The sequence below is a fragment of the Pristiophorus japonicus genome, chromosome 9, assembly GCF_044704955.1.
Source record: "Pristiophorus japonicus isolate sPriJap1 chromosome 9, sPriJap1.hap1, whole genome shotgun sequence".
In the NCBI taxonomy this organism is placed as follows: Eukaryota; Metazoa; Chordata; class Chondrichthyes; family Pristiophoridae; genus Pristiophorus; species Pristiophorus japonicus.
The window spans coordinates 173,212,045-173,239,264 of NC_091985.1; the positions used below are offsets into that span (position 1 = coordinate 173,212,045).

Sequence of the window (27,220 nt, forward strand, 5' to 3'; positions counted from 1 at the left end):
TTTATTCAATGTCCCAGCTTCCACAGCTCTCCGAGACAGCGAATTCCACAGATTTACAACCCTCAGAAGAAATTTCTCCTCATCTCTGTTTTAAATGGGTGGCCCCTTATTCTAAGATCATGACCTCTAGTTCTAGTCTCCCCCATCAGTGTAAACATCCTCTCTGCATCCACCTTGTCAAGCCCCCTCATAATCTTATACGTTTCGATAAGATCACCTCTCATTCTTCTGAATTCCAATGAGTAGAGGCCCAACCTACTCAGCCTTTCCTCATAAGTCAACCCCTTCATCCGCGGAATCAACCTAGTGAACCTTCTCTGAACTGCCTCCAAAGCAAGTATATCCTTTCGTAAATATGGAAACCAAAACTGTACGTAGTATTCCAGGTGTGGCCTCACCAATACCTTATATAGCTGCAGCAAGACTTCCCTGCTTTTATACTCCATCCCCTTTGCAATAAAGGCCAAGATACCATTGGCCTTCCTGATCACTTGCTGCATACTATCTTTTTACGTTTCATGCACAAGTACCCCCAGGTCCCACTGTACTGCAGCATTTTGCAATCTTTCTCCATTTAAATAATAACTTGCTCTTTGATTTTTTTCTGCCAAAGTGCATAACCTCACACTTTCCAACATTATGTACCCAAGTTTCCACCGACCCTTAGAACGGCGCACCTCCATGAGGTCCACCGATTTTCTCAAACAAAAAGCGCACCTAATCCTTACCGTGGTATTCGCCACGCTAATCAGGCCTCCTTGGGACTCGGCGCAGCACAGCAGAACCAGCCGGGGGCGGAGCTACAGCCCTGCACCGAAAAGAGTGCCGGCAGCTTAGTGGAGTCTGCACGCTTGCGCAGTAGCTCCTGGCCCTCCCAGCGCGTCCTGGCTCCGGGCGACTCTATCCCTGGCCAAAGGGACGACGCGATGTCCGCCGTCCCTATCGCAGGCCGAGTGGCCTGCCGCACACCAGTTCATTGGTGTAGCCTCTCGCACCCCTATTGCCTGCATCTTCTGCTGCTAGTGCTGCCCCTCCCATTCAGTTGGCGGAGAGTGCGCGCGGTGTGTGCCGAGGGAAGCTTGCCGGGGAGCCTGGGGGAGCAAAACTGGAGGAGCCTGGGGGGACTCGGCTTGAGTCCGGGCCACCAGATCAGCACCAGGAGTCATACAGCACGTTTGCGGCAGAATTCTTCGAGACACGATGCTGGGGGGGGGGGGATGAAGCTACTGGTTTGTGTCACTGATCACATCTATGTCAAGAAATTTCAAAGCATTAATGCCGAAAGACAATATCCCTTTTGGATTTTATAAATCGAGTTCAAGACTCAATCCATTTTAAATTAGTTTCTTTAAATGATTTAGAAAAAGAACAAGCTGCTCGAATTAGAAAAGTTGTCTCTAGACTGTCTGCTGATATGAGCAGTAAGAAAGGCATTCAGCACCATCAAAATTTAATTTCTGATATAAATGATATTAAAAAGTGCATATTTTATGAAGCTTTATATAGTGTTTGCAAGGTCCTCTAACATCCCCCCCCCCCCCCTCCTCAATCTCTGGATACCTGCACTTGATTTCTAAAGTGTCCGCAAGGTTTTTCTGAGCAGACACATATGCTGGCCTAAGTTAGTTTGGAGTAACTTTTTGCTGTCTAAACTTGCTTAAATGGCCAAAACAGGCGTAAGTGGCTGGTAACGCCCCCTTTTGAAAATAAAACTGAACTATAAAGAAACTGAACTAACTCACTGAAACTGGAACAAACTAAATGTGGAGAATTGCGATTTTTAAGATACTCCAAAAAAAACTAGTTGCTCCAAAAAAAATAGGAGCAAATCCTGTGGAAACTTGGGCCGTATACTCCACCTGCCTAATTTTTGTCCACTCACTTAGCCTGTCTATGTTTCTTAACATCAACTTAAATGGATTTCTTAAATCATTTTAAATATTTAAAGAAACTACAGTTGCAAAGTACCTTGCGCATACTGTAATGTATGTACATTAGGTCTGCCCACCACCAGGGGACACTACCGTCAGAGGGTCATAGGTACACTCGTGCTGGGCCCGGTATATAACCTGAACTTCACCTTCGTATCTTCACTTCTGGAAGCCATTAAAGACTGACCAGGTTACACCTAGTCACTGGCTCACAGTATGGAGTTCATTGTATCATTTCATACACCACACATACTGCAAAGATTAAGGCATGTGACATAGTCCTCAGCCAAAGAGAAGGAGACAGCACAACCTATAATGAAACAAAGTGCAGGTACATATTTTAGAATCATAGAATTTTACAGCACAGAAGGCAGCCATTCAGCCCATAGTTCTTATACCAGCTCTCTGAAAAAGCTATTCACTTAATCCCATTTCCTGCCTGTTTCCTCACACCCTTTTTACCTTTTCCTTTTCTAATATTTATTGACTTGCCTTTTAAAAAATCTATGAATTCTGCCTCTACCGTTATTCCTAATATTTAATGTCTCAATAATTCGCTGCGTTATAAGAAGAACCTAAACTTTCCCCTTCCCTCCTCATAACTGAAGTCTATTTAAAAGAACAGAGAAGATTAAGAGGAGATTTGATAAATGTGTTCAAAATCATGAACGGTTTTGATACAGTAAATAAGGGAAAACTGTTTCCAGTGGCAGTAGTGCTGGTTACCAGATGACAGATTAAGGCGATTGGCAAAAGAACCAAAGGCAACATGAGGATTTAAAAAAAAAAATGCAGCGAATTGTTGTGATCTGGAATGCACTTCCTGAAAAGGGTGGTGGAAGCAGATTCAATATTAACTTTCTAAAGGGAACTGAAGTAGTACTTGAAGGGGGAAAACAAATGCTGGGCTATAGGAAAGGAGCAGGACAGTGGTACTAACTGGATAGCTCCTTCAAGGAGCTGGCACAGGCAAGAGGGGCCTAATGGCCTCCTTCTGTACTGTATCATTCTATGATTCCGTGAAAATACATTTATCAAAATATTGCCCATTTTTTATGAAGACAATTGAAAGTATGTGAGATGTTTAATTTATTCATGGCAACTTTATAGGAACAGGAGTAGGCCATTCAGCCTCTCAAACCTGTTCTGCCATTCAATGAGATCATGGCTGATCTGCGATCTAGTTGAAGCCCATAGACTAAAAGGAACAGTAGCAGCATGGATACAAAATTGGCTAAATGACAGGAAATAAAGAGTAGTGGTGAACAGTTGTTTATTGGACTGGAGGAAGGTACATGGTGAGAGGTTCCCCAGGGGTCGGTACTCGGAACACTGCTTTTCTTGATATATATCAATGGCTTAGACTTTGGGGGGGGGGGGGGGGTGTACAGGGCACAATTTCAAAATTTTCAGATAGACTTTAAGAGGATAGAGACAGGCTGATGGAATGGGCAGATACATGGCAGATGAAATTTAACACAGAAAAGTGCGAAGTGACACATTTTGGTAGGAAGAATGAGGTGCAATATAAATTAAAGGGTACAATTCTAAAGAGGGTGCAGGAACAGAGAGACCTGGGAATATATGTGCACAAATTGTTGGAAGGTGGCAGGGCAGGTTGAGAAAGAAATTTAAAAAAACATACAGGATCTTGGGCTTCATAAATAGAGACAGAGTACAAAAGCAAGGAAGTTATGATGTACCTACATAAATCACTGGTTCGGCCTCAACTGGAGTATTGTGTCCAATTCTGGGCACCGCACTTCAGGAAGGATGTGAAGGCCTTAGAGAGGGCGCAGAAAAGATTTACAAGAATGGTTCCAGGGATGAGGGACTTGAGTTAAGTGGATAGACTGGAGAAGCTGGGGTTGTTCTCTTTAGGGCAGAGAAGGTTGAAATGAAATTTGATAGATGTTCAAAAATCATGAGAGGTGTAGATAGAGAGAAATTGTTCCCATTGGCGGAAGGGTCGAGAACCAGAGGACACAGATTTAAGGTGATTGGCAGAAGAACCAAAGGAGGCATGAGGAAAAACTTTTTTACGTAGCGACTGGTTAGGATCTGGAATGCACTGCCTGAGAGGGTGGTAGAGGCAGACTCAATCATGACTTTCAAAAGGGAATTGGGTAAGTACCTGAAGGAAAAAGTTTTGCAGGGCTACGGGGAAAGGGTGGGAGAGTGGGATTAGCTGAAGTGCTCTTGCAGAGAGCCGGCATGGGCGCAATGGGCAGAATGGCCTCCTTCTGTGCTGTAACCATTCTATGATTGTACTCTCGAATGACTTTAATGGACAGTAAAATTGGGCCCAGGTGTAAAATGAGGCAAGGTGTAAAAATCAGCATGGCACCCGATCCCTTCAGTTTCCCAATGGGTGAGTTAGGCAAAAATTGCCAGTGTTTCTTAAATAATTGTATCAGGCCACACAATGAACTCCACAACAATATTATAGGATTTCAAGAGTATCAAAGTTTCAGTGCTCAGTGCACAAATAACACAAAGTGGGACTGCTTGCACCTATCCTTTGTACAAGACCTGTAGAAAGACTTGTGCAACAGAAATACATTTTGTGCAACAGTAGTTCAGCAATAATGCATTAAACCGGAACATAGTTTCCAAATTCTATTGTTATGTCATGTCAGAAGATCCTTCATGACAGTACAGTTGAACAATGTCATAAAACTTGGAACTTGATAATCATTTTAAACTAGATGATAATTCCCCCATATTAACAGGAATTCCTGTATTTTATAGGTAAAATCTATCAGTTGGCCACAGAAAACAAAAGCAGAAGAATCATCATATCCTGCTGCTTTCAGCTCAATTTCAAAATGTGCTGCCAGAATCTAAAAGTCACATCGTACAACACTAACATGATTTCATACCGACTACATAGAAATATAGAAAATAGGTGCAGGAGTAGGCGATTCGGCCCTTCGAGCCTGCACCACCATTCAATAAGATCATGGCTGATCATTCACCTCAGTACCTCTTTCCTGTTTTCTCTCCATACTCCTTGATCCCTTTAGCCATAAGGGCCATATCTAACTCCCTCTTGAATATATCCAATGAACTAGCCTCAACAACACTCTCCGTTAGGGAATTCCACAGGTTAACAACTCTGAGTGAAGAAGTTTCTCCTCATCTCAGTCCTAAATGGCTTACCCCTTATCCTAAAACTGTGTCCCCTGGTTCTGACTTCCCCAACATCGGGAACATTCTTCCTGCATCTAACCTGTCCAGTCCCGTCAGAATTTTATATGTTTCTATGAGATCCCCTCTCATTCTTCGAAACTCCAGTGAATACAGGCCCAGTCGATCCAGTCTCTCCTCATATGTCAGTCCAGCCATCCCGGGAATCAGTCTGGTGAACCTTCGCTACACTCCCTCAATAGCAACAACGTCCTTCCTCAGTTCAGGAGACCAAAACTGAACACAATATTCCAGGTGACGCCTCACCAAGGCCCTGTACAACTGCATTAAGACCTCCCTGCTCCTATACTCAAAACCCCGAGCTATGAAGGCCAACATATCATTTGCCTTCTTCACCGCCTGCTTTACCTGCATGCCAACTTTCAATGACTGATGTACCATGACACCCAGGTCTCGTTGCACCTCCCCTTTTCCTAATCTGCCACCATTCAGATAATATTCTACCTTCATGTTTTTGCCACCAAAGTGGATAACCACATTATACTGCATCTGCCATGCATTTGGCCACTCACCTAACCTGTCCAAGTCACCCTGCAGCCTCTTAGCATCCTCCTCACAGCTCACACTGCCACCCAGTTTAGTGTCATCTGCAAACTTGGAGATATTACACTCAATCCCTTCATCTAAATCATTAACGTATATTGTAAATAGCTGGGGGCCCAGCACTGAGCCCTGCGGCACCCCACTAGTCACTGCCTGCCATTCTGAAAAGGACCCGTTTATCCCGACGCTCTGCTTCCCGTCTGCCAACCAGTTCTCTATCCACATCAGTACATTACCCCCAATACCATGTGCTTTAATTTTGCACACCAATCTCTTGTGTGGGACCTTGTCAAAAGCCTTTTGAAAGTCCAAATGCACCACATCCACTGGTTCTCCCTTGTCCACTCTACTAGTTACATCCTCAAAAAATTCCAGAAGATTTGTCAAGCAATTACGTATTTGTGATGCATTTAAATGTTATTTCTTCAAATTATTACAGCAATTTTTGTACTTTTCTCTGTTATACATAAAATGATTGACAAAAAATAATTTGGTAGTAAATAACTAGATTTACATAAACTAAGAAGTGCTTATACCAATGCTCTCCTAGTCAGTCTCCAATCCTCAACAAATGTCAGCTCACCCAAATTGACTCCCATCACCCACCCACCCCCCCCCCCCCCGCCCCAGCCATGACTGTGTTTTCAAAACCCTCCCTATCTCCATCCTCCTCCAGCCCAAACCCCAATCTCTCTGTTCCTTCGATTGCAGGCTCTTGGGTATCCTCTCCCCCAAATGCCCCGCTACTGGCCATACTGCCTTCAGCCACCTGGGTTCCCATCTGTAATTCCCTCTCCAAACCCCTTCATCTTTCCAACTCCCGCTCCTGGAAAACTCTTCTCAAACCTCAGCTCTCCAAATCACTCCTACTGCGGCTCAACACCCATTTTCTTTACATTTCCAAAGTGCCTTGGGACAATTTTCTATATTCTCCACTATACAAAGACAAGTCTAAGCTTTTCTCAAAAATTGTGGATTGCACTGTATTTTCTCAATGAGCATTAAAATATCCCCATTATTTCTGGTCATCCTTCTGAATTAAAGCATCACAAGAGCTTTGTAACAGCTAATTCCATTAAATACAAAATGGACTGCCCATTAATTACATGTCCATCAGCGGTATCATTTCAGTTCATCAAATCATTAATCCTATGCCATGACCTGAACTCAAAACCTGTGTGCAATCAATACACTTAGCATATTCTACATTTTCATCGATTACTGCTTTTCCTTGTATACGTGCAGTGTATCAGGAGAAACATGCACTCACCTGCAAAAGGTGCTGAGACACATGACACTGGAAGGTCATGCAAGGTGCAATACACAATATGCAAATATCACTGACTGGACTGAAAGTCTTGTTTTCAATTTTTTCATGCTTCTATTTTTGGATTATTGTAAATTTACCACATTGCACAAATCTGAAAGTTCCCTCCATGGTAATTTTAACTGGTTCAATTTGATATCCAACTCGAGGTAGTTATAGATTTCCGGGCTGGCTTCAGGAGAGCAATACTGTCTCAAACTCCCAGTACCACTCTCCAATAGAAATATTAGACACAATACAATGAAATACTTACAATATTGCACAAGATTATAAAATATAATGAGAGGGGATTAATTAGCAATCTCGTTGTGCGAGGCCCCTTGAGGAAGAGTGACCATAATATGGTGGAATTCTGCATTAGGATGGAGAATGAAATAGTTAATTCAGAGACCTTGGTCCAGAACTTAAAGAAGGATAACTTTGAAGGTATGAGGCGTGAATTGGCTAGGATAGATTGGCGAATGATACTTAAGGGGTTGACTGTGGATGGGCAATGGCAGACATTTAGAGACCACATGGATGAACTACAACAATGGTACATTCCTGTCTGGCGTAAAAATAAAAAAGGGAAGGTGGCTCAACCGTGGCTATCAAGGGAAATCAGGGATAGTATTAAAGCCAAGGAAGTGGCATACAAATTGGCCAGAAATAGCAGCGAACCCAGGGACTGGGAGAAATTTAGAACTCAGCAGAGGAGGACAAAGGGTTTGATTAGGGCAGGGAAAATGGAGTACGAGAAGAAGCTTGCAGGGAACATTAAGACGGATTGCAAAAGTTTCGATAGATATGTAAAGAGAAAAAGGTTAGTAAAGACAAACGTAGGTCCCCTGCAGTCAGAATCAGGGGAAGTCATAACGGGGAACAAAGAAATGGCAAACCAATTGAACAAGTACTTTGGTTCGGTATTCAATAAGGAGGACACAAACAACCTTCCTGATATAAAAGGGGTCGGAGGGTCTAGTAAGTAGGAGGAACTGAGGGAAATCCTTATTAATCGGGAAATTGTGTTGGGGAAATTGATGGGATTGAAGGCCGATAAATCCCCAGGGCCTAATGGACTGCATCCCAGAGTACTTAAGGAGGTGGCCTTGGAAATAGCGGATGCATTGACAGTCATTTTCCAACATTCCATTGACTCTGGATCAGTTCCTATGGAGTGGAGGGTAGCCAATGTAACCCCACTTTTTAAAAAAGGAGGGAGAGAGAAAACAGGGAATTATAGACCAGTCAGCCTGACATTGGTAGTGGGTAAAATGATGGAATCAATTATTAAGGATGTCATAGCAGTGCATTTGGAAAGAGGGGACATGATAGGTCCAAGTCAGCATGGATTTGTGAAAGGGAAATCATGCTGGACAAATCTTCTGGAATTTTTTGAGGATGTTTCCAGTAGAGTGGACAAGGGAGAACCAGTTGATGTGGTATATTTGGAATTTCAGAAAGCTTTCGACAAGGTCCCACACAAGAGATTAATGTGCAAAGTTAAAGCACATGGGATTGGGGGTAGTGTGCTGACATGGATTGAGAACTGGTTGTCAGACAGAAAGCAAAGAGTAGGAGTAAATGGGGACTTTTCAGAATGGGAGGCAGTGACTAGTGAGGTACCGCAAGGTTCTGTGCTGGGGCCCCAGCTGTTTACATTGTACATTAATGATTTAGACGAGGGGATTAAATGCAGTATCTCCAAATTTGCGGATGACACTAAGTTGGGTGGCAGTGTGAGCTGCGAGGAGGATGCTATGAGGCTGCAGAGCGACTTGAATAGGTTAGGTGAGTGGGCAAATGCATGGCAGATGAAGTATAATGTGGATAAATGTGAGGTTATCCACTTTGGTGGTAAAAACAGAGCCACAGACTATTATCTGAATGGTGACAGATTAGGAAAAGGGGAGGTGCAGAGAGACCTGGGTGTCATGGTACATCAGTCATTGAAGGTTGGCACGCAGGTACAGCAGGCGGTTAAGAAAGCAAATGGCATGTTGGCCTTCATAGCGAGGGGATTTGAGTACATGGGCAGGGAGGTGTTGCTACAGTTGTACAGAGCCTTGGTGAGGCCACACCTGAAGTATTGTGTACAGTTTTGGTCTCCTAACCTGAGGAAGGACATTCTTGCTATTGAGGGAGTGCAGCGAAGGTTCACCAGAGTGATTCCCGGGATGGTGGGACTGACCTATCAAGAAAGACTGGATCAACTGGGCTTGTATTCACTGGAGTTCAGAAGAATGAGAGGGGACCTCATAGAAAAGTTTACAATTCTGACGGGGTTAGACAGGTTAGATGCAGGAAGAATGTTCCCAATGTTGGGGAAGTCCAGAACCAGGGGACACAGTCTAAGGATAAGGAGTAAGCCATTTAGGACCGAGATGAGGAGAAACTTCTTCACCCAGAGTGTGGTGAACCTGTGGAATTCTCTACCACAGAAAGTTGTTGAGGCCAATTCACTCAATATATTCAAAAAGGAGTTAGATGAAGTCCTTACTACTAGGGGGATCAAGGGGTATGGCGAGAAAGCAGGAATGGGGTACTGAAGTTGCATGTTCAGCCATGAACTCATTGAATGGCGGTGCAGGCTAGAAGGGCCGAATGGCCTACTCCTGCACCTATTTTCTATGTTTCTATAACCACACTACAAAGCAAACAATTTTTCGGAGCTCAAATTCTAGTTTCAGTTGAAAAGAAATAAGCTACAATTAACTTGGTGTGTTTTTACTACCTTAGAAGCATTTTAAAAGTGCTTTATTTGAGCGGGGGAAGTTCATTTGAGTTCAAGAGAGGAATACTTGTCTCTTCCTTGGCAATCTTTTTATTTCAGACACCCACTGGCAGCAGCAAACATTTCCAGGCTAGACATATGTTATAAAGTTGCTTATACAAGGTATATACCATAATGCTGCTTCTATTCTACCTGAACATTGGAAAGACAGTCCTACTGCACCGTTTTCATTTCCCAGAACAACCATCCTGTAGCAGTTCCAAATGAGATTGTTAAATTGAGTGCAGATTTGTGGTTGGGCCCATCAACATCAAGAAAGTGATTAAGACTGGTTTGACATAGGAGTTTTACAACCAACACCTACAGATTACTTTCATACAATATGGCTAGCTGAATTTGAACTGAAAATGAAAAAATGCGCTATGGAAATACTGTATGATATTTCTAACACCTGCATGCTTTTTTTTTAAAAACATTTTTGGATTCGAACTTAGCCCCCAGAAAGGTTAGTGGCCACCAAATCACAAGCATTTAAATTAGTAAGTACAAAGTAGAATTTAAAAAATTATGTTGCACCCCCACTTCTCATAGCCAGAGTATTCCGATACTTCAATTTAATTGAATTTAGTTGTTTTGCAAAGTTAAAGTTATTTAAAATGGGAGACAATTTTAGGGGGGAAAGCCATTAGACCTTGTAACAGAAAAGTATAATTGAACATGGCATCTACAATTGCTCTGCACTTAAAAACCCTAAGGGTGAAAATAGTCAATGAGTAGCGAAACTGAGTACTATCTAATTAAATATCTCAGACAATCCATGTTGTATTGTCAATGTTTTTTTTTTAAAAAGCACACATTAGTTTTACAAGCAACACCTCGTGCCTTACAACTACTCCGAATGGATGGATTAGGATTCCTGAAGTTTTTCGGTTTTGTTCAATAATTCATGGCAAATTTTACATCACTAGTTTTTCAGACGCTGAAATAACCCGAAGACGACCCAGCCAATGCTAATCTAATTATTGAACAGGCTATTTTTGGTGACTATTGGTAATAGAAGAGAGACTCAAGCTTTTTACAATTGACCAACAGTCCAATAGCGATCAAGCCATCAAAAGCTTGATCATGAAAAGATTATACCTAAACAACCCCATATCTTTTTCATAGATCAACTTGTCTGTCTCCTTGCAATATCCCTCAATCACTTCAATGTACTGAAAATATAAATAAATAAATAAATAAATAGAAAAAGTAGTAGCATGCAGAAAGAATAAAGGGAGTAGAGGAGGAAGTTCAAATCAATTAGTTATAAGCCAGGAAGAAACAAATGAACGAGATATTAGATTGGACTGAAGTGTGTTGTGGTGAGGTTACTGGACACGAGTTCAAATCTCACTGTGGCAATGTGAGAATTTGAATTCAGTTTTAAAAATCTGGAAATAAAAAGCTGGCATCAGTAAGTGACCAGGAAGTTGTTGGTTCACTAATGTCCTTTAGGGAAGGAAACTTGCCGTCCCGAGTCCCCGAGTTCTGGCTTATGTAACTCTTGTTTCACACCAATATGGTTGATTCTCACTGCCCTCTGAAGTGGCCTAGCAAGCCACTTAGTTGTATGAAAAAGGCAGCCCACCACCACCTTCTCGGGGCATCAGAAATATGAAATTGGTGTCAGTCTGGCCAGTGGCGCATATTGAGAGAATGAATAAAAAAGGGGAAAAAGTAGCGCTAAATATGAACAAATAAACAATGAAGTGCACACATTGCAATGCTCAGTGTAGGAAATAAACTAGGGGAATTAGAAGCAAATATGTCACAGAATGATATCGATTTAATAGTACTGACAGAGGGCTCAATTTTGCCCAAAGCCGTTTTTTGGCATATTGCCAGAGTTACGCCCGTTTTTCTAGGCCATAACTGCTCCAAAAATAAATGTGCCAAATTTCCCCGCTCTATTTTCCAAAATTGGCGCCACACAGCCTGCCCTGTAGCCTCGGGGGGTGGAGCCAACTGTCTGCGCCAAAAAAACTATGCCGCCCCTTCTGCACATGCATGAAAAAAAAAGGACATTTTTGACATGATTTCTATGGGCGCGCATGCGCTGTACAGCTCCCAGTCTGCAATCGGCCATTTTTAAAGAGCCAGTTGGGTGTGAGAACATTTAATTCTCATTGGAAAAATCGGAGCTGCAATACAAGATGCAACGCAGCGCAAGGACCAAGAATTTCTTACAGGATGAAGTGGAGGCACTAGTTACTGTGATTGAGAACAGATGGCACGAGCTGGACACCAGCAGAGGTCACATAAAAGTTCCACCCAAAGAAATGAAGAAACGCTGGAACCAACTTGCGAAGGTTACTGTGCAATGGTGACCACCCAGAGGTCTGGAGGCCAGTGCAAAAAGTGGCAGGATCTTGGTCAAGTAGTTCGTGTAAGTAATATTTTCATTTATTCACTGGAATTGCAATTGTAAATGTGACCAGCTGTATATGTCCCACCCAACAGAAAGACACCCTCTCTCTAAAAAGTTATATTTTCATCTTTGCAGAGGAAAGTGGCACACAACAAACGAGAAAGAACTCGAACAGGAGGAGGCCCAGCAAATCTGCACCCACTGACAAGTTTGGAAGAGAGGGTCGCTTCTTTGATGGGTCCTGCCTGGAGAAAAGCAACCACTGCACAATCTGGGCCCACACTCGAGGGAGAGGTAAGTCCTGCAAATTCCACATTCTGACTTTCCTAAATGTTAAGTACTGCGTGGGCTTGCCATGCTTCGGTTCATGGGGATGTCTCCCTCAGCTACGCTTCGGTTGATGCAATGTGCTACCATTCATCATGGTCCTTCAAATCAGCCTGCTGCCTGTGCTGTGAGCCTACTCATGTCACCCACCCTGCCCCCTCCTCTGCTGCTAACCATTTGTCTGTTATATTTTGCAGAATTGAGGCCAACCCTGACGATGCAGAAGATTATTCAGACAAAGACGCGCCTGAAAAGGAGAACATCTTCCAATCTCATATTCCAGACCAAGAGCATGGGGTGAAGGGGAGGGGATGGATGAAGTCCCCACTGTTGTACTCACTTTGGAGGTGGTGCAGGTGCCGCCCATTGAGATGTTGGTGGGACATTCCATGGTTTCCCACCGTCTGAGGCTACGGGTTCCAGTGGAGTGCAGCGAGGCACACCCAGGGCCCCACCATCCGAGGCTGCAGGTCCCAGTCGGGTACAGTGAGGCATACCCAGGGCCCACCATCCCAGGCTGCGGGTCCCAATGGGGTGCAGCAAGGCACACCCAGGGCCCCACCATCCGAGGCTGCCGGTCCCAGTGGGATGCAGCGAGGCACACCCAGGGTGAGATGGGGAAGGAGTGCTTGACAGCGCTCCCCTGACGTGCAGGATCTAACAGATGTGGTTCAGATGATGGCAATGAGTGCGGAGAGCATTGACCTTATGCGATCACTCCTGGACACTGGGGTGGGTGATGAGGTATCGGAACTGTTGGAAGAAATAACAACATTCTCACGAGAAATGGGAACGCTATCCGGGAACACGAGGGAAGGAATATCTCAGTCAGCTGAAACCATGTTGGTGCACATGTGGGAGGGAATGTCACAGGTAGCTGAGACACTGGCGGCGAACATGAGGGAGGGAATGTTGGAGGTAGTTGACACACTGTCCGGGCACATGAGGTAGAGAATTTTGGAGTTAGCTACTGCAATAAGGGAACACGCCTAGACCCCATGCCCATTGCCAGAATCAACTGCCACTCCCACTCCAATCCCCAGACCAGCCTCAGAAGAGGCCCAGGCCGGGCCTTCCACATTTCCACCTACCTCCCGTCCCCATCAAGTGTTCATTAACCAAGATATTCAAAAGGATAAGCTTGGTACCAACCCGGTACCAACCAGAGAAACGCTGCGCCACTGCCTGCGGGCAGGGGTGGTGGAGTCACGAAGACCAAATGCAGCGGGCAGTCTTGGAATAAGGTGGAGGAGAGATGGGTGCAGCTTTTCTTTGCTGCTGCGGTTACTGTTGTAACTGTTCTCGAATTAAAAGTTTTTTGTAAGTTATGTAAATTTACAAGTTTTAAAGTTAGTAAGTGATCTTAAACTTTTTAAGTAAGCTTAAGTGGAAACTTTAAAGTTTGAGAAATTAACTTTTATAAATATTCTTGTAAGTACAAATATTTGTTAAACTTTTGAATAAAATATATTTTAAATTATAACTGAATCATTTACATTATTTTATTTGATTATTAACACAACTTTTGAAGTAAACAAGAATCATTTCCATCATTTGTTCCATTAATACAACACAACATTATGGAACAGGTCCAAACATTAAACCTGGTCCATGGAGAATTCTTTTTTGGGCAAACTTCTCTAATTAACAAAAACTGGCACAGACATCGGGTTACATCATGACAAAAAAAAACCTTTAAAAAATCGTAACTAACTCGGAGTTACGCTGGCGCACATTTCTTGGGGAAACTTTAATTTTTTTAAACTTATGCCAAAAAAAGGCGCAAATCACTGGGGAAAATTGAGCCCAGAAACTTGGTCACAAACTGGGCAAGAGTGGTAAAGATACATATCAAGTTATAATATTTATAGGACACACAGAATAGGTAAAAAGGGAGGGTGAGTGACAACATTGATGAAGAAGGGAACACATAAGGATTGACATCAGAGAGTCAACGTAGTTAAAGAACAAAGATTTTAAAAAGACTGCTACATTAGAGGGGTCGTACTGCAGACCCCCTAATTATCTTGCCTATCTCATCTTTAAATATCTGCCATCACTCGTCTGCTGGTTGTTCTACCATTTTTTCTGACCAATTAACAGAAGAACATAAGAAATAAGAGCAGGAGTAGGTCATTTCGCCCCTCAAGCCTGCTCCGCCATTTAATAAGATCATGGCTGATCTTCCACCTCAACTCCACTTTCCTGCACTATCCCTATATCCCTTGATTCCCTTAGTGTCCAAAAATCTATGATCTCTGTCTTGAATGTACTCAATGACTGAGCCTCACAGCCCTCGAGGATAGAGAATTATAAGACTCTCAACTCTTTGGATGAAGAAATTTCTCCTCAACTCAGTCCTAAACTGCTGACTCCTTATTCTGAGACTATGGGGTCTAGTTTCGGGCCGCGCCTAGAACGGCGCAGCCCCGCCTGATTTCCACGCTCAAAACCGTGCCAAAAACTTACCCCTGTATTCTTCACTCCCTCAAGTCGATCCAGGCCCGCGGCGTAGCGCAGCACAAGGGATCGGGGGCAGAGCCAGGTCCCGGTGCAGTCTGCACTTGTGTGGGAGGGGCCCGAAGCACGCCACCCCTAGCCCTGGCCGAATGGGCTCACTGGAGTGGTGAAGATCAGACTGCACCTCCCTCCTCCAGCTCCAGCTCCTGCTCCCCCTTCCCCGCTCCGGCTACCCCCAGCTCCCGCTCCCGCTCTGGCTCTCCCCCCACCCCTCAGCTACTGCTCCGGTTCTCCCCCACCACCCCCCCTACCCTTCAGGTCCAGTCCGCTCCCTCTCCACATTTTCGGCAGGGCCCGCCCGCCCGCCATCTTGCGGGGGGGCGGACCCGACCGAAGTCTTCGGCCTGGCTGCTTCTCGTCGGCCGAGCCCGTTTAGCCTACTCCCTCCCTCTCCCCTCCCCCTCTCTCTCCCCCCTCCCCCTCCCCCTCCCCCTCTCGCTGTCAGAAACAGAGACACTGACAGAGAGAGAGAGAGAGACACTGACAGAGACAGAGAGACACACACTGGGGGGGCCCCGTCCCAGCACGCTGTTGGAGGGCTCCCGGTGCTGCAGTTGGTGAGTAGAAACTTAATTTTTTATTTATTGATTTTTTAATATTTTTTTTAATTTTTTGATTGCTTTATTAGTTGATTTATTGATTTATTTATCATTTATTATTGATGATAGCTCTTTATTTGTAAAAGTGATGTGTTTCATGTTTGTAAACTTCCCTCCCCACTCCTATCTCTCTTCCTTACGCCTGATTTTCTAAGTGTAGGCAAGGTTTTTCTGAGCGTACAAAAATCTACACTTACTCCATTCTAAGTTTTCGCTGCCTAAACTTGCAAAACAGGCATAAGTGGCCGGACACGGCCCCTTTTGAAAAAAATCTGTTCTAAAATGAAACTGTTCTAACTCACTAGAACTGGAGCAAACTAAATGCCGAGAATTGCAATTTCTAAGATACTCCATTCTAAACCAGTTGCTCCAAAAAAATAGGAGCAACTCAGGCCGAAACTTGACCCCTATGAATCCCAGTTCTAGGTTCTCTTGTCAGGGGAAACATCCTCCCAGTCCCAGCATCTACCCTGTCAAGCCCTGTAAGAATTTTATTTGTTTCAATGAGATCACCTCTCATTCTTCTAAACTCTAGGGAATATAGGCTGAGTCTCCTCAAGCTCTCCACATAGGTCAATCCCCCCACTGTCCCCCCCCATCCCAGGAATCAGTCTGGTGAACCTTTGTTGCAAATCCTCTATATCCTTCCTTCGGTAAGGAGACACACAGTACTTCAGGTCTCATCTCACCAAGGTTTATAGAATTGCAGAAAGACGTCTTTACTCTTGTACTCCAATCCTTGTGCAATAAAGGTCAACATAGCATTTGCTTTACTAATTGCTTGCTGTACCTGCATGTTAACTTTCAGTGATTCGTGTACAAGGACACCCAGGTCCCTCTGAACACCAATATTTCCCAATCTCTCATCATTAAAAAAAACTCTGCTTTTCTATTTTTCCTGCCAAAGTGGATAACTTCACATTTCTCCACATTAGTTTCAGCCCAAGTTGCTCATATTTTTTGAGCAACTAGCTTAGAATGGAGCATCTTAGAAATTGCAATTCTCAGCATTTAGTTTGCTCCAGTTCTAGTGAGTTAGAACAGTTTCATTTTAGAACAGATTTTTCAAAAGGGGGCGTGTCCAGCCACTTACACCTGTTTTGCAAGTTTAGGCAGCGAAAACTTACTCCAAACTAACTTAGAATGGAGTAAGTGTATATTTTTGTACGCTCAGAAAAACCTTATAGATCAGGCGTAGGGAACGAGAGATTGGGGGGGGGGGGGGAAAGAGAGGGGGAAGGGGGGTTTCCAAACATTAAACACTTCACTTTTACAAATAAAGGGCCATCAATAATAAATGATAAATCAATCAAAAAAATAAATAAATAAAAAATTAAGTTTCTACTCATCTACTGCAGCACCGGGAAGCCCTCCAACAACGTGCTGCAACGGGCCACCCCCCACTGTGTGTCTCTCTCTCTCTCTCTCTGTGTTTCTCTCTGTTTATGTCAGCGAAGGGTAGGGGGAGAGAGGGGGAAGGGGGAAGTGAGGGAAGAGGGGAGTGAGGGAGGAGGGGAGGGAGGGAGGAGGGGTGGAAAGAAGGGTAAGGGAGGGGCTGAATGGGCCCCGCCATCGACGCCTGGCCGGCGAAGATTTTGGGCGGGGCCCGCTCCCAGCAAGATGCCGGGTGGACGGGCCCCGCCGAGGATGTGGAGAGGGGGGGGGAGAAGAGAGAGAAAGCGGGAGAGCAGGAGCTGAACAGGGAGGGAGGGAGGCCAGAGTCTGATCTTCGCCCGGGGAGCCCATTCGGCCAGGGCTAAGGGTTGCGTGCTTCGGGCCCCTCCCACGCAGCCTCAGGGGCGAGGAGCTACTGCACATGCGCACACACTCTAGCGCGCATGTGCAGAGGTCCCGGCACTGGCTCCGCCCCCAACCCCTTGTGCTGTACCACGCCGAGCACGAAGACGTCCTGAGGAGCTCGCACAATCACAAAGTAAGTTTTAGGCGCCCTTTTTATTCCAAAAAATCGGCGCACCTTATGGAGGTGCGCCGTTCTTAGAGGGTGGAAACTTGGGTCCCTATATTCCATTTGCCATGTTCTTGTCCACTCACTTAGCCTGTCTATATCCTCTTCACAACTTACAATCCCACCTAGCTTTGTATCATCAGCAAACTTGGATAAATTACATTTGGCCCCTCACCCAAATCATTGATATAGATTGTGAATAGCTGAAGCCCAAGCACTGAGCCTTGCGGTACCCCACTAGTTACAACCATCCAACCGGAAAATGACCTATTTATTTACTCTGTTTTCTGTAGTCAAGCAATCCTCAATCCATGCTCGTATATTAACCTAATCCCACAAACCCCAATTTTGTTTAATAACCTTGTGTGGCACCTTATCGAATGACTTCTGAAAATCCAAATACATCACATCCACTGGTTTCCCCTTATCTATTCTTACCCCAAAAAACTAACAGATTTGTCAAACATGATTTCCCTTGCATAAATTCGTGTTGACTCTGCCCAATCCTATTATTATTTTCTAAGTGCCCTGTTACCACATCTAGGTTCTAGCTTTTCCCTTCTACTGATGTCAGACTAACTGGTCTGTTCCCAGTTTTCTCTCTCCCTCCTTTCTTAAATAGTGGGGTTACATTTGCTACCTTTCAATCCACGGAAACCATTCTAGAATCCATGGAATTTTGGAAGATGACAACCAATGCATCCACTATCTCTATAACCACCTCTTTTAAAACCCTAGGAGGTAGGCCATTAGGTCCAGGGGATTTATCAGCTTTCAGTCCCATTAATTTCTCTAGTACCATTTTTGTACAAATACTGATTTCTTTCAGTTCCTCATTCTCCACTATTTCCATGAGATATTTTGCATCTTCTTCCATGAAGATAGACACAAAGTACATGTTTAACTTCACTGCCGTTTCCTTATTCCCCATTATAATTTCTCCTGTCTCACCCTGTAAGGGACCCATGTTTACTTGTGCTAATCTCTTCCTTTTTACATACCTGTAGAAGCTTTTACAGTCTGTTTTTATGTCTCACTAGTTTACTCACATTCTATTTTCCCTTTCTTTATCAATTTCTTGGTGAATTCTAAAATCCTCCCAATCCTCATGCTTACCACTCTTTTTGGCAACATTATAAGCCTTATCTTTAATTTCTCGTTAGCCACGGTTGGACCATTTTCCCCGTGGTGTTTTTATCCTTAATGGAATGTATATTCATCGTGAATTCTGAATTATTTCTTTAAATGTTTGCCATTGCTTTTCTACTGTTACTGTTTCCTTTTTTAAATTAAGATACAGAAACGAGAGAGATGCAATGACAGACAGTAATTGAACTGAAGCTTTTGTTTCATAGAATATCGATATAGATAATAGGTACAGAAAAATGTCGAGTATGTTACACACTTTCTGTCCACAAATTTTACTTCCTGTTACCACAATTTTTAAGTAACATTTTCAAGTCAATGGAAATCACCTACATAAATGTTTATAATGGGAACTTTTCTATGTAAACAGCTGCCTGTCACTACTGTAATTGCAGCTTTCGTGTTGCACCCCGAAAAGGGTAACAGAGAAAGGCCAGCTGTAAAGGGGAAAATATAAAAAGCGATATGAGAAAGCTGAAAAGATAAAGAATATGGTCAGCACAGATGGGGAAAGGTAAGGGTTATACAATCAATAGGGAACGTGTGATGATAATAGCGCAGGAAGGGTGAGGATTAGGGAGATGGGAACAAGTAGTCTCATAAACTGATGCTACAAAACATGTTTCTCAATATTAAATCCCAACAGTAAACATGCTTCCATAGCTACATTACTCTTCAGTGGGGTGCAGCAGACACTGTAGGAGGATGGTAAACTGAGAAGGGTTTCAGCACATCCTCTGCTCAAAATGTGAATGTGAGAAAATGTATAAGCAACAGAGACAGTAAAGTGAACAAAGGAATCATGGAAAAATAACTAAAAGAATGTCAGACTGCAAATATTACAACATCAGCACAAATAACAGACTTGCTCAAGGTCTTAGTTACTAGTCACGCGAGTAAAATTGTAACATTTACAGGCAATGGGTGAGAAAGCTCTTTGTGAGAAAAAGTTGCTATAACCACTTGCCCGTATCTAATTGGGCAAGGAAGGCCAGGTATCGGCTCATGAGTGGACAAAGGGAAGGAGGGATCACAAAGGATAGGGTGAACTGAATGTCCCTCAATTGTATTACGTACTGAAAGTGTATAACCGTTGCGCCCCTACATTGTAACGGGGCTTGTCCGAGGGAAGTGGGCGCACTCTGAGGGAGAACGTCCCTTTGTTCTGATAAGTCCCGGCCGGTGAAACAAATAATAAAGACTGCTTTGTTATAAGCTGCTTTGGTGTTCGCCTCAGTGTATTCGCTGAAACAGATTGAGGGAAAAAGAACCCGTATCAACAAAACCACTGCTTACTAATTAATTTAAAATGAAACAATAAGAGAAATAAACACAGGCAGGACACTGCAGTCAAAAATTTTAAAAACGCACCAGTGAAGTTATCTTCTAAAGTTTTAAGATTGTGGGGAGAATAGGATCATAAATAAAACTTTGCTCCGAATAGGGAAGATAGAGGTTGGGAAGACTGGAGAGAATTTTTATAGAATCCTCATACAGCTTCAACTAACACAAAGTGACAGTGATGCGACTTAACATTTACTTGCAGTCAAATGAATGGGAAATGCAACAAGGGTGCAGGTGCCCACATACCAAGTATATTTATCCTTCTGTTTCATACATCTCTGGGCAGGAAATTGAAATAATTTGCTGAAGAGTGCACAGAGTATACAGTCTCTATTTACTTATAATGAGATACTGACATATCAGTCTATTTACTCAAAGACAGTGTCAAGGGCCTATGGCAAGGATTATAGGTGGAGAAGAGCACAATCTATAAGTTCAGAGCCCTTCACTACATCAAATTCTTCTCCTTTCCATATTTATAAAGTCTATCCTAGTATGGAAACAAACAAGAACTCCTATTGGAGAATAAGGGAGAGACTAGAGAAACTGGAGGAGAAAAGGTTAAGGAGGTTTAATAGAAATGTTCAAAAATTATGAGAGATATTGATAAGAGTAAATAAGGAGCGACTGTTTCTGCTGGCAAGAAGATTGGTAATCAGAGGACACAGATTTAAGCTAATAGATAAAAGAACCAGAGGGGAGATAAGGAGATATTTTTTATGCTGCGAATGACGATGATCTGGAATGCACTTCCTGAAAAAGGTGGTGGAAGCAGATTCATTAGTGACTTTCAAAAAATAATTTGATTCTGTATAGACTTGAAAATGAAAAATTTGCAGGGCTCTGCAGGAAGAGCAGGGGAGTGGGACTAATTGGATTGCTTTCAAAGAGATGCTGCCAGGCACGGTGGGCCAAATGGCCTCCTTCTGTGCTGCTTCATTCTATGTTTTTATTTATATAATGCCTTTAACATAAGAAAATAATCCCCAACAGAAGCATACTCACAAGAAAAAGCGACACTGAGCTAAAAAAGGAACTATTAGGAGGGGTTCCCAAAGCTTGTTAAAAGAGTAGGTCTTAAAGAAAAAGAAGGATGTGGAGAGGCTCAAAGGGTTGGGAAGGAATTCCAGAGTGCAGGGCCTGAAATGATGAAGGCTCAGCCACCAATGATGGGGTGAAAGGTGTGAGGATGTACAGGAGGTCGAGGATCCTTGGGGGACTCCAGAGGTAATGTTGCGGGAGCAGGAAGAGGCGCCATTATCCTCTAGCTACGATTGGATAGCTAAAACCACTTTGCTAATGATGATAAATAGAATCTCATCGGTTTTCAGCTTACCTTGAGAAATTATAATTAGATTACTTGATAGAGAATAAAAGATTTAACGACTATAAATCATGATCAGCTTTGTTAAGGACTTGGCTCCCTTTTAATCAGATACAGCAGGGTACTATTAAGCTTTTTGCAGAGTACAGTATGGCTTACAGACGAGAAATACAAACAGCATTTAGTTGCTCCAAAAGTACAAATTTGCATGCAGAGACAAGCCTCTTTCTCCAACAATTTTCCCCAAAAAGTAAACACTATTACCATACATTGTACAGAAATAAAAAAAATTTGTAGATGTCAACAGCGACTGTAAGCAAACAGATAAATAAATCATAGATTATGACAAGCATCATGTGTACCATATTTCAAGCCTTCATTCAGGTTGAGTGTCACTTTAATTTAAGCTGTACATCAATGGCAAGTCAGAGCACATCCTCAAACAGGGATTTTAAGTCACAAAATATCAACTCCGTGAAAATGAATTATAGTTTACCAACATACTTTCCCATTGACAGTTAATTTATGCAGGAAATAAAAGATAATGTACTGAAAGTAATACTGTTCGAAGCTTGCTCAGTGGAAAAGGTCAGTGATCTAACTAATCTTTACACTCCATGAAGTATTGATAATGCAACTGCTCTTATCTGCTGCACACATTACCTTGCAAAGATCAAGAAATAAGTATGTGTGAAGTTCACTGGAATTTCCAAGATGGAAAAATCAAAATATTCAACTGTCCCTGAATTGGTAACTAAAATAGTATCTTCACCACTTCTTCCAGATAACAAAAGTTTCAAACACAAGAAAGCAATGCTCAATAGTTTTTAAACCACACTGTTTGAGAACAAGCTGCATTCCGTAATTGCCCATTTAGACATTAATGAAATTGAGATTGCAATGGTAGGTATAAATTCATGGCAAAGTCAGCATTCCAACTGCTGCAGGCAAGAGATTTGTCACGTCACCTTCATTGTACTCTGTATTTGCTGAATTTACAAGTGATAGAATACAACAGTTCTGGAGATAGGATGTGATATTCATATCAAACATCAACAGCTTTAATCCATCCATTATGGAGAATACTCGATATTCCATTATGTTGGAATGCAGATTGGAAGCAGATTAAAGCTCAAGGGGCAGTGCAGAACCCTATTATAAAATGGATGTGGCCTCAATGGGATACCACTTTTTCCACAGATAACACATCAGCTGTTACATTACTGCCATCATACTCCACTGAAAGCAGGATAAAAGAAAAAACATCATTGACAATTGAAGACTCAAATGTGTAAAGCAATTTTTTTTTAAACTGACAACTAAATCAAAAACAGTTCTCCAATCACTTGAGCCATGTGGATGGTGAAAACCTCCCTTGGGAGCTGGCACCTCACGACTTGAGCCTCCTCCGGAAAATCCCCTCCGTGCCTTTCATTTGTGCGCGGAGGGGATTCCTGTACGGGCTGCTCTTGCACACTCTCCACGTTGCCATCCTCGTCTGCCGTCCGGACACGCCATGGCGCACCATCTTCCCATCCAGAGCAGGCGGGGGTCCCCAATGGAGGACTCTATATGCGGGAGTCCTCCCCTTATTTATTGGGGACTTGGCCTGGAGGGTGTTGCACGGAGCAGTCCCGTGCAATAATTTTTAAAGTCAGTTCACGGGCTCCCAGACCGCCTGTAATTTCTGTGGTCTAGAGGAGTCCGTGTTCCATGTATATATTGAAGGTGCGAGGTTGCAGCCCCTGTTCCAATATTTGAAGGGGCTGCTCCTCAAATTCTGGTTGCACTTCAGTCCCACACTCCTGATCTTTGGGCACCCTGTGTGGAGGGGAGCGGGCAGGTCAGAAGGCCTCCTCATAGGACTGCTCCTGGTCATGGCCAAGGTGGCCATCAGCCAGTCCAGGCAGCGAGCGGTCGAGGGGGGTCATTCAGCTCGACTGTCTGCCTCTCTTCCGCGATTACATCCGAGCCAGGGTGTCCCTGGAGATGGAGCACGCGGTGTCCACCGGTACGCTCATGGCCTTCCATGAGAGGTGGGCGCCGGAGGGACTGGAGTGCATCATCACCCCCGGCAACCAAATTTTGATTTGATTTAAGTTACTGCCAAAGTTTAATTTGTTTGTTGTGTTGGGTTTAGTGCCGCCCCACCCCCACCCCACCCACACTTTTAGCCAGGGGGCACTTGTATATATTTGTGTTTCTGGTACCCTCAAAAAAAAAATCAAGGGGGCACTTGTTTGAAGTTTTTGGAGTGTGTGCCCCCCCCCCCACCCTTTTTAATCAGGGGGGCACTTGATTGGTTGCAACAAAATAGTTGTAGATGGTGGAGAGGCTTTGAAAGGTCAGGTGAGCCACTCATTACACGGTACCCACTGACTGCGTTGATATTGCTGACCCAGCTAATGTTGGGGTTTCTACAATTGAAGATCATGGGAAAATGGCTGGCTTTATGCTTGTTGTATGACAGAGTCAGGTCCACTTGTTTAATTGTGATCACACCACAGCCTCTACGGTATTCTCTATTTCCAGCCCAAGAGTACAAAGGCCAATAGTTAACCAGTGTGTGTTAACAAGCTACTAACAAGCATGATCTGGCTTGAAGAGTGGAAATGAGTAAACCAATTAACTCGGACACAATAAAATTAATATACAGCACTGACGCTCTTCAGAAATACTGGATTTGGAAGCTAAAGGGGCAGAGTACAGGCACTATCCTACAATTGGGAAGGCAACCAAACAGTACATTGTGAACTGAAGTAATAGGCACCAAGAAATACTCCACAAAAATAAACTAAAATGTTTCCTGTACAAGAAACCTGGACAATAAATTGTACCAATGATTTTGGCGCTCCTATCTTTCACCGATGAAAATAGGTTTCAAATCCAGATAGGATAAAAGTCTTCTCTCTCTCTCTCTTTCTCTCCCTCTCTACTGGCTTCAAGAGTTTCCAGTGAAATTGAATTGAGCAGTCTCATCCTGAACCCTTAGCACAAAGTCACCCAAAAACTGGTGATTTCACTTAAATGGATGATTGGAAAAAGTACAAAGGGTGCTCTTCTGGAATTGAAGTTAAAGGAGGTGCTTGCAACAGAGTAGAAGACTTTTTTGTTGACTAGCCATGCCATTCTTGATCTTGCCCAAGGCTAAGTCAAAATGGAAATATGTCCCACTGCCCAGGTTAAATACTCTCCGAAAAGCAACAGTATTTTTTTTTTTAAATTGGTCATCAGCTATGAAAGGATTATCAGTGAAACCAGCAAAATGCAACAAAAACTAAGCAGATCAAATCCTCAACAAAATCTTCCCAGAATTCATACAATCAGTTCAGGCGTAACTGATGGTTGCTGAATTTGTACACAAAGTTCTTGAGGGCACACACACCCAGCATATGTCACATACTAATTGGGCTGAATTTTTGCCACCATTCTGCGCCTTTTTTTGGCGTACAATGCATTTTTTTGAGCAGACTAAAATCTGCAAGTTTCGACAAAGTTTCTGCGCCATTCTAAAATAGGTACGTCCAATTTCTTTAGTTCCTGATTTTTTGACGTCACTGGGTGCGCCACTTCTGGACATTTAAGCGAGTTTGGCCAAGAACGATCTTTTTCTAAAACAGTACATTACATCCTTCTGAAAAACCTTCCGCACACTTAAGGAAATCTTCGCAGCGAAGAGAAAATCGTCAGAGAGAAGACGCCATTGTTTTGGCCGAACTGAAGACATGGCACCAGTGGGGGGAGGGCCTTTCGGCACGGGAGGGCAGCAGCATCGGCTGGAGCGGGGGTCTTTTGGCTAGGGATAAGAGCGGCACTGGGGGCATGGGGTGCCATTCGGCCCGGGAGGACAGTGGCACCGGGGGCAAGTGGGGAGGCCATTCAGCCCGAGGTGACAGCGGGGGTGGGGGGCCAGTCAACCCGGGATGATAGCGGCACCGGGGGGGGGGCTTTTCGGCCCGAGATGACAGCGGCACCGGGGGCCTTTCGGCCCAGGATGACAGCGGCACCGGGGGCGGGGGGGCCATGCGGCCCGGGATGACAGCGGCACCAGGGGCCTTTCGGATCGAGATAGGAGCAGCACCGGTACCTGGGACAGGGGGCCATTCGGCCCGGGATAGGAGTGGCACCGGCGGGGGTCCTTTCGGCTGGGAATAGCAGCACTGTCATTTTCCGTTTCCAGCCCAGCCCTTCATCAGCAGTTTCCATCCTCGGCCCTTGGTCAGTTTCCCTTCCCAGCTTCATCCCTTCAGAGCATCCTTCGTTACCCTGGCAACATCAGTTTTTGGCGCATGCCTTAAGTTCCACCCACAGAGCTCAAAGCCAAATTCAAAAAGTTAATTCTGGCGAAACTCTGAACTTTTTTTTTTACTGGCGCAGTCGGGCTACAAATCGGACGTAACTCTTCAACTGCGCCAAAAATCGCCCGTGTGGAAAAGTGAGCCCTAACATACTGTAGTTACAATAGCCTTCCTATTCGTTTAGTGGTCATTAAGTCTCCAAGGCTTGAGACATTGCAGTTTCCCATCGCTTTGAGTGCAACTTTCAAGAGCCTAGTAAATGACACAGCTTGATGAGGCCAGCTGACATTGTGTTTGCTCACTATATCGCACATTAAACTTTCCAGCTTGTGCAGGGCTTGGGGTTAAAAGAGCTCCCAAATTAAATACAGTTTTTTGTGCATTTGCCAGACATTCTAAATGCAGTCAACCATCACAGCATCTGTCACACTGTATGCAACATTGGTGATGGCAATTTTTCACGTGACAAACTTTTGCGTTTATAAAAAGACATTAGTTTTAAATCACCACCATTGGCTGCAGATGCCTGCGTCTGCATTGAAGCCTGCTTGATCACAGCCAGTTAATTGCTCTATTTTCCAGTACATTCAAATCTTCTGGAATCTCATCCAGGTTTCCAACATTCTGGTAAGAGAAATTCCACCTTTTTTGGCATGAAGAACTAGAAGCAGAATATACCCAGAGGTGCTTCTGCCACTGCAATTATTCTTTCAGGGTGAGATTGTCGAAGCTGCTGTTGACAGCATTCCATGATGTGGTGAGTGCTACTTGCATGATGTGCTACTTGCAAGGTGAGAATTTTTTTTTTTTAAATTCGTAACCAATCTTTCCAATTCACAAACGCCAGAGTTCACCTTGCACACATCAAGGATCACTCTGCGCCAATGCTCTTAGCCAAAAGGCCTAGAGCCACTGCACCGTTCCTGGAAGTACTGCAATACCAGGTTCGTGCCATGGAGGTGGATGGGTCAGGCCCCCCACACACCTCCGTGGAGGTGGATGGGTCAAGCCACCCCACCCACCTCCTATTTCCAAAAAACATAGGAGAACCACCTTCCTGATCCAGGGAGAACCACTTTGGGGTCATGGTTACTCCCCTGTCAGGTCAGTTACGCATGATCTTAGCCAACAGGCCGAGATGAGAATTACGATAATGCTCCTCAGTTACAAAGTAGTGTTCCACCCGGAAGAACAGCATGCACATGGTGAAGTTCATCAGCACGCATCAACTGTTTATTCATGACTGCTAATTCCATTTGGATAACATCAATGCGGAATAGGAATTTGATGTATCCAGTGCAGAAGTATGAATTATATATCACTGTTACTCATAAGTCATAGAACACTTTAAAATAAAAAGTTGAACAAAAATGTAGCCCGAATTAGAAAGTCAGAAGAAACGTCGTCTGGCTCTTGCATCATCCTGGCAGGGGCAGAGTACTTTTTAAAACTTAAGAAATTTCCTGCAGCAGCCTCCACATAAAAAATACAAGTAGGAAACCAGACTAATATCTTAACTGCTGCCATCAGACTAACCAAAGTTTTACCCTTAGTCTTTATAC

At 43.8% G+C, this 27,220-nt stretch overlaps 1 protein-coding gene and 1 pseudogene across 7 annotated transcripts in view; both read right to left on the reverse strand.

Moving 5' to 3' along the window:
- LOC139273333 (KH domain-containing RNA-binding protein QKI) overlaps window positions 1-27,220 on the reverse strand; it is a 635,187-nt gene that overhangs the window by 526,132 nt on the left and 81,835 nt on the right. The gene's annotated exons all lie outside the window — the stretch shown is intronic.
- On the reverse strand, window positions 26,566-26,803 carry LOC139274359 (U2 spliceosomal RNA; annotated as a pseudogene).